Source organism: Anabas testudineus, chromosome 13, assembly GCF_900324465.2.
Source record: "Anabas testudineus chromosome 13, fAnaTes1.2, whole genome shotgun sequence".
Lineage (NCBI taxonomy): Eukaryota > Metazoa > Chordata > Actinopteri > Anabantiformes > Anabantidae > Anabas > Anabas testudineus.
Genome location: NC_046622.1, coordinates 4,472,697 through 4,480,879, shown reverse-complemented (window position 1 = coordinate 4,480,879; position 8,183 = coordinate 4,472,697). Strand labels below are relative to the sequence as shown.

The following is an 8,183-nucleotide window of genomic DNA, read 5'->3' as shown; positions in this document are numbered from 1 at the left end:
AATAAATAAAATAAAACCAATTATGCAAACTTTTTAAATTCCCTTTGTGTGTTTGCTCTTTGTTATCCACACTACCTAGTGTTAGCAGCATTGCTCGGGGACTCGCTTATTAGTCTATGTTAAATACAAGGGGCTTTAGGAGACACTGTGCTTTGAGATTGGTTGAAAATACATTTATTAGAGCACTGATTGTCAGAAAGCACTCGGCCACACTAGTGTCATTCACACACCAGACATCTGGATTGGTGCATCCCCCATTATTGACTTGTGTGTATCAGGACTCCCGTGAGGATTGAGCAAACAGAGTGGCCTGCTGAGAGCTGTCTCTCATCATTCTCTGGCTCTTTGCTCTTCTTGACAGCATCTACGGGCAAATATTTGACTTGAGATAAGTTTCACATTACCAAGAGATCTAAAATTGTTAGCAGAAATGGCACGGCACCTTCTTCATTTGGAGGCTGAAATTGAACTGAAACATCCGAGCATCACTGACCGAGTGATCAACAAAAGCTGACATGTGACTTTACTGATCACTGTTCAGGTTTGTGGACCGTGTATGTAATCCTCTCTTATGAATCATCCATCACAGAGCTCTTATTTAGTCTAGAGCAAAGCCATATGTGACAGATCTTTTGAATTAAACTCAGATTTAAATACAATCATTATCACAATGTTGGCAGGCACCTCTCATAATAGTTAATAGAAAAGCGACAGCAACATTTTTTACACCTTGTGCAAACTGCGTAACTGACGTGCTAATAATGGCTGATAAAATCTTGCTTCATTCTGCCAGTGTAGGTTTCAAGAGGCTGCATAAATAATCATCCGAGCAGAACTATTTTTACTACACCTGTTGTGGGAAAAAAAATCACTGCAAACTTCAGTCCAAATCTCAGTGGATAGTCATCACATTGAAGCTCAAAAGGGACAAAAATAAAAGTTTGAGCCAGCGCCGAAGGAGAGAGTCATTGGAGCGAGAAGAAAACATACCCAAGGTTCAAAATGTTAATGAAGCCCAAGGTTGTTCAGGGAAGAGAACTCTAAGTTCTGACAAGGCTTAATAACTTATTAATATAAATTTGACATGAAAAATAACTTGACAAAGAAACCCTCCTCAGTGGAATAAGCAGGGCCTTTAAACAACAAAGTGTTGACAGTAAATTGATGATATCAAATTATAACACACAGACAGCCAAATTTAATCTCCCATCCATTTATATTGGGAGAACAAAGTGCTTTCAAAATCTTCAAGAAAAGAAATTTACCCACAGAAATGGCTTTTTTTTTTCAAATGTTAAAAGCATGCCTTTACTATTTGTGTTCCAGATAGTTTTTTTTTTATCTAATATATCAATATGAAGATTAAGCTTGGAAAGAAAAGAAAGGAAACGAAACATAGAACAGCAGGAGGCCTACTTGCGGTTCACAGCAATCAATACATGTATCAGTGGGCTACTTCCAAATGCCGACTGACATCAAAGAGACCGACTGCAGGGGGCTGTTTGTCTCACGCAATGCAAATTGTGCAGTGAAGAGTGCTGGAAACGAAGCAGAAATGTGTGGGCAACACAAAATGCTCCACATTACGTCCATGTATTGATGTGTGTTTCTATGAATTCGTGCATTTGCATTGTTCACCTTCTTTTCGTATTTGACTCCTTGATTGTGTTGCTTTTGAGGTGAGATTCAGTGGGAGTTAAGCAAAACTGGGATATTTTGATTTGGCCCAGTGTAAATCTAATACCCCTGGGCGTTTACAGATTATTTTTCAGCATAATAGCCCACAGCTCTGAGGGTAAGTCTTCAGCTTCATAGTAGAAGAATCACTTCTTTCTCTCGTAAAGAAAGAAACATGTCAGAGCACTGCAGAGAGCACCTCACTAATGATACCCGGTTGTCAATCAATTTTATGCACAACAGAACTAAACACGGCTCTAATTGCGTTTGTATAAGATCTGTTTGGTATTACATTGGCAAACAGTGCTGAACCACCCACTTCCACTTCACTGAACAAGAAAATAGGGCCTCAGTTATGCTGGCAGGGGAGGATAAATCTGCCACTCCTTGGGAACCATCACACCTCTACTGGACTGCAAATGTTACCACAAATGTACTCATCAAAGAGCGTTTTATGATTAATAACTCCTTTGAAAGCGCTGTTAGCTGAAAGAACAACTGTCATGATATTCACCCTACGCTCACGGACACACAAAGTCATTTGTGTTCATGCCGCAGTAGAAGACAAGGAGCCTATTCTGTAGACCAAATGCCAAAATTGAGTTGTCAAAACAAGAATAATGCTTCAAGCCCTGTACCGCGCTTCTGCGCATACGGCATATGTTACAACCTCAATAAAGCATGACTCAAATAGGAGGTCAGCAACATATAAAATTCCAGACTGAGCCAAAAGTAATCATTTATTTTATGACAAAATATAACAAAGAAAGAAACTAGCTGGAGGGGAAGGGAGGCCAAATGAACAGAGGTGGCTCAGCCAATTATAAAATGTTTCATACGAGCGTTTCCAAAGACTAAATGAAAATAAAGAGAAGAGAGAAACTTTATAAAACCAAACAAATACATGAAAAGAGAACTGTTCCTCACGTCAGCGTAATTGGACTTTTTTTTTTTTGCCTTTTGTAAATTTACTCCAAAACTTCACAAACACACTGTACAGTAGAGCATGCAAGAGCTGTTCCCCAATGAACCATTTAGTTATCATCTCTACGGGAGGCGTCGGGCCAGTATCAGTGTGCCTACGATAAAATGTTACCCGAGAGGTACAATAGATTACACAAAATGGGATCCTAAATTTTACCAGCTGAATTACCATCTGTTGAATGAGCTGGTGTCAGTTTGTGTTTTGTTCCAACGAATCTGAAGAATCTCCTGTGAAGAAGTGATTCAGTTTCTCTTCATCTCATTTTTTTCTGTATCTTCTGTGTTGTTTTTTTTATTTTTATTTATGAATATTGAGTTTTGTTTCCACTTTACTTGCTTTGGATAAAAGTAATATATGCTACTGTGCTTTCCATAATTTTAAATAAATGTTCTATATATTTTCTATTACTATTCCTTGATGCAGCTCAATTATTAATTGCTGTGCTAGGTTTCCCCTTTAAAACTACCACTAAATCTGTTTATTCCAATATATTATTGATGCTACATGTTGCTATTCCAAAATTTTGTTTGCAATAATGGACCAACGGGTTTGTTTGTACCTGGTGTGATGGATGTGATATTTTGCATTATTGAATTTGATGCTGTTTACGTTGGCCATTTCTGCTTTATACTCATGCATGTGTTTACTTAATTGCAATAATAAGAGTCCAGTGTGATTCATTATTTTCTAAAAATGGACTTGGAACGCTAGGGAGTCTGCATAGTTTAAATACGCTTTATAGCAAAGAGCCACTTTAATATTACACTATTGAGCACAGGCTGTGAAAATATTTTTTTAGAACCCATTAAACTGTACATAGCAATCACAACAGCATGTTTTAACAGTCAAAGCACATCAGTGACTTCAGAGTAAGTGGAAAACATTTTTAATTTCGAACCACTTTATCAGATTTGACCCAACAACGCTGCTTGATACGTCTTAGACTTTTTATTTATTTACAGAATGCTCCGTCCTGTGTTGGCAGAGCGTCTTAAGTGGTGTACTGAGAAAAATGGCACTGCAGGCTTGTAAGATAAAGAAAACAGAATGGCAACCGTGTCCATAGACTCTGTGGACATAAGTGGTCCATCCTGTTTCATGACAAAGTGCATCTAAACCAGACTATGGCCAAACTGACAAAAGTCATCTTTCTGTCTCCACTTGGGTCCTTTGGTCCCCGGAAGACAACTTTTCCAAAACCACCCTGTCATAACAATGTACTGTATATAACATACTGCTTCTCCTTCTTCTTCATCTTCTTCTTTTTGTTTCTTGTAATGAGACGTAACTGCAGAAAATACAGCATGCGATCTGGTTTTCATGCGATGTTGTTTGTTGAACTAAAAAAAACATTGTAGAATAAATGCCATAATGAAGACAGGGTGTTAATTAACACAACTGATTCTGCAGCTCTGTGAGGCTTTATGTCAGCACAGCTACTCTTTGAGCTACACTTTTTACGTCATCATGTTAATTTGCTCACAAGGTCAACATGCTGATGTTAAGAATATACAGTTCAAGTTTTATCATGTTGACCTTCTCAGTTTAGCATGTTAACACTTGCTAGTTAGCACTACACAGAATAACGATATATTTGTTTGCATATGTTTGTAAATATGTGTTGTTTTGGTAAATTATAGTTTAACAGTGATGTTTTTGCTTTGTCACTAAAGTCCTGAGGGGAGCATGAAGTACTGAAACCATTGGCACAGATTTGCATATGGACACAGGGAAGTGTCCCTATCAATATTTTGGGAGGACAAAAACGTCCCTTCCGATTTTTGCTCAAACTCGTGATGTCATATTCAATCATTTCGATGTGCTTTCCTTTAGGCTGGGTCTAAGATAATCAAGTTCTGGAGGTCCCTGACAGAAATCTGCAAATATCCTAGAGACTGGATATTCCCTCTCTTCATGCTTCACAAATCACTTGGTTTAGTGTGAACAATTAACGTTAAGAAAGTAACTGAATCAAAATGATAAATTACTAAATGTGGCCGCGTAGCGGGTGAAAGAAAAGTGAGAGCCCCACCTAACGAGGAATTATAGTTTGTAATTATAACGAGGCACCAAAATTAAGCAAATATAACTTTTGAAAGTCGATATATTTGTGTTCCTATAAATGTTGAAACAAAACCTACGTATCTGTCTGACACTGCAGTCTTGGTCGTCCATCCAGCACTCGAGACATTTGACTCCAAACTGTGTTTAAATGTTCGAGTTTCAGTCAGTGGACTGACTAGACAGGTGGGAGTCACTAAAGACACCTTAGGTCCTGAGTCAGTCCTCAGTCAGCTGTGTACCTTCATTTAAAGGACAAAGCACACATATTGGACAGAGAAGACAAGTGGTTTGAGAGAGGTGCATGTGCAAATCAACACCCACTCCACCCACTTTCGGGGGTTGGGGTCCATTGTTTCACATAATGAGCCTATTCAGGCCATTTATGAAGTGAAACCAACCTGCAGGATAAATTTAAGGTCTCCAGCCAACGATCCTCAGACTGAAGAAGCTACTTGATGAGTAGTGAAATGTTTCGACCTAACAAGAAGGAAGTCCAGTTGCCATGATTCAACTTCCAGATAACTTCACCTGGACGACTGAGAATCTTCACCAACATTAGAGTTTTAGATTTGTGCTAGAGGAAAATTCAGGTGACAATGAAAGTCAGTACAATCCTCAGCAATATCTGTACAGACTATCTCATTGATGAGATATTTATGACTCAGAGTGGTGAACTGACACCAGATCCATAGAGTTGTGCTGATATTGCTACGCTACATGCATACTGTATAATAAGCCACTTTTTTCCAGATGTAATGATGGCTAGCCTTGAGCATAAAGTGGTCCATGGAGTTGAAGCAATGATTAATAAGCAAACTTAAGGCTCTGACATCTTTCCACATTCCCATCTAAAGCTGGACATGGCAGGAGGCTGAGGAGCTGGAAGACCCAGCAGCAGAGACCAGGAGGCTTGTGTGGGTGTTAGTTTTGACACCTATACACACACTGTCTTCTTTTTTTTTTCTTGGATAGAGGAGGCGTACATTCCTTGCAAAAGAATGCCTTACATGAAGAATGACTCTCTGGCAGCACATGTAAGCCTCAGGGGCTGATGAAATCTCACCTCACATCTTCGCTGTTCCTATCAGCTGTGGCGCTGAGGAGTCTTGCAAAGTCCGTACTTGCTTAAAGTCACTTTAAGTCTCCTGCACCTCATCTCACGACTGATCAGAATGATGCCTCGTACGTTGTTGGTACAATTGAAATGACTTCCTATTTGGACAAAGGTTGTTTTGAATCCAGTGTTGGTCAAGAAGACAGTGTTTCTTGGAGGCCTAACAAAATTGTTGGTTGAACACTTCCTCACATTATTTCCCAACAACCTTCCTACATTTACTAATATATTGTTCATTCTCATCTTATTTACTGGACACTAATGAATATAAACCATTAAACTACTACATGCCAAAGGCCCTTGACCAGGTGTATGTTTCTGCATCTTGTGTCACAGGAAGGCTAAGTTTCAATTCCAAAAATCAGCTTATAATAATAATGAATACTTTATTGAGCCCCTTGGGGAAGTTGTAGTTGGACAGCTGCCAGACAGTACATGTCAGCAAGAAGCCAGGAGGAAACAGGAAGACCACTGCTCTACTGCCCACAACTCAAACCGCTTCTAAACTTCACCAAAGCTCGACTCTGGTGGGACTCGAACCCACAACCTTTGAATCACATCTCAAGTGCTATGACTAGAAGTCCAATGCGCTATCCATTGCGCCACAGAGCCAGCTGATGTTAGACTGGGAGGTGTGAAAGAAAGAACCAGACTGACTCAACGAAGAAGGAGCATATATTTGTGGGTATGCAGCATTTAAATCCAGTATAAATTGTACTTAGGCCGTACTTACCCGACTGTGACCAGGTTCTCTGAGTTAATAGTTCTGTCTTTAAACAGCGTTAGTGTTATCACTTGCATTTTCTCTACTCTGGCAACATCCGGACTATCATTTTGTACATTGTTTTATTTTTTTATCATTATATATTAAATGCGTTGAAGTGTATAAGAGCTGAATGTGCATGTGATGTGTTTATGGATCCAAAAATGAGCTGTATTAAAGTTTCAACCATGCTGGAATAAAGGTTTTAAATTGTATAATAAGTCATTGTATCATATGCACTGATGTAGTCAATGTCCTTAACACATTTTTAGTGATTTAACAATGATTTTATTTTCATTTATTATAATATATCCCAGCTGAAATTGAAAGAATAAACAAAGGAGGTGAATTTCCTGTACTAAAGTTGAGGGAAAATGTGAACTAAATCCCCCAAATGTTTTTTTTTTTTTTCACAGAGCCTATGTTTCTGTGAGGAGGCCTATGAATAAATGTATACTAAAACAACAGCTGCATGTTTCTCACACTGTAATGGAACGCACATTATCTCAAAACGTTTGGACAACGCTTGAATTTTCCGATTCGTATTGGACTTCAGGTGGAGAAAGCCCTCCAAATCTTCACTCCAGCTCCATCCATTAGCCAGTAGTGGATTGCTCACCTCTGATGGCTCAATCAAAAGTGAAGATATTGCCAAAAGAAGAGTGAAACAGATGCTCGGGGCACGTCAGCAAATCCCTGCTTAAACAGCGATCACTCATAACAACATCACAGCTTTTTTAAATCACTGGCAACAAATGTAGCTTGAAATTGCTACGTCTTTTTTTCTCCAATGGAACAAGTGTTTGAAAATCAGCAGCCATGAAAGTAGACACAGACGTATTATGCAGTAATGACTGACAGGCTTCATGATCTATTGTTACGTTCAGGTCAGTTTTTTATGACGGATTCAGATTTGTTCCCCATAAAATACTTTCTTGACGTCTCCACATCTGGTGAGGATGTTACCTGCTCCTTTGTTTGAGTGTGTGAGTTATCGTATTTAAGTGTCTCTGTTAAGGCACACTTTTGATTAAAAATGCACAATTAGATGTAGATTTAAACATTTACAAACCTATTTGATAAGAACAAGCAATAATGACAATGCTCCTATAATATTTACCATGTTCACCATATTATTTTGTGTGAATACAGCATTTGAGAACAGCTCAGGCTGATTTGAATGTCATCGGTTTTGCAGGTAACTCAAGCACTGAATAAATGAAAATCCTGTGCTGATGATGGTGCCTGAGGTAAAGTCGTGTGATCATCGTTATTAGAATTCAGCCTGCGGGGACCCTGATGTCTGCACAACATTTTATGGCAATCAGTTCAATACTTTTTCAGACGTTTTTAATCAACCAAAACCACATGGCGGCCCCAGAGATTATAAAAATAAAGGCATTAAGGGAATTGAGAAACCTATTTGGAAATCTGCACTTTGTAAATGCTTTAGAGTGCCCATCTGCTGTGTGTCAGGAGCATATGGCACGAGGTACAGACATGACATTGACAATACTGTATCTAAGAGTGAAGAGGAAAATTTGAACACTGACAGTGACATACTCATGGATGTTGATCAC

The 8,183-nt window shown here is 38.8% G+C and overlaps 1 non-coding gene across 1 annotated transcript; it reads right to left on the bottom strand.

Moving 5' to 3' along the window:
• Nucleotides 1–6,359: 6,359 nt before the first annotated feature.
• Nucleotides 6,360–6,452, bottom strand: trnar-ucu. The gene is made up of 2 exons: nucleotides 6,416–6,452; nucleotides 6,360–6,395 (listed from the first exon to the last, which is right to left on the bottom strand). It is a non-coding gene; the product is annotated as a tRNA-Arg (tRNA).
• Nucleotides 6,453–8,183: the final 1,731 nt, after the last annotated feature.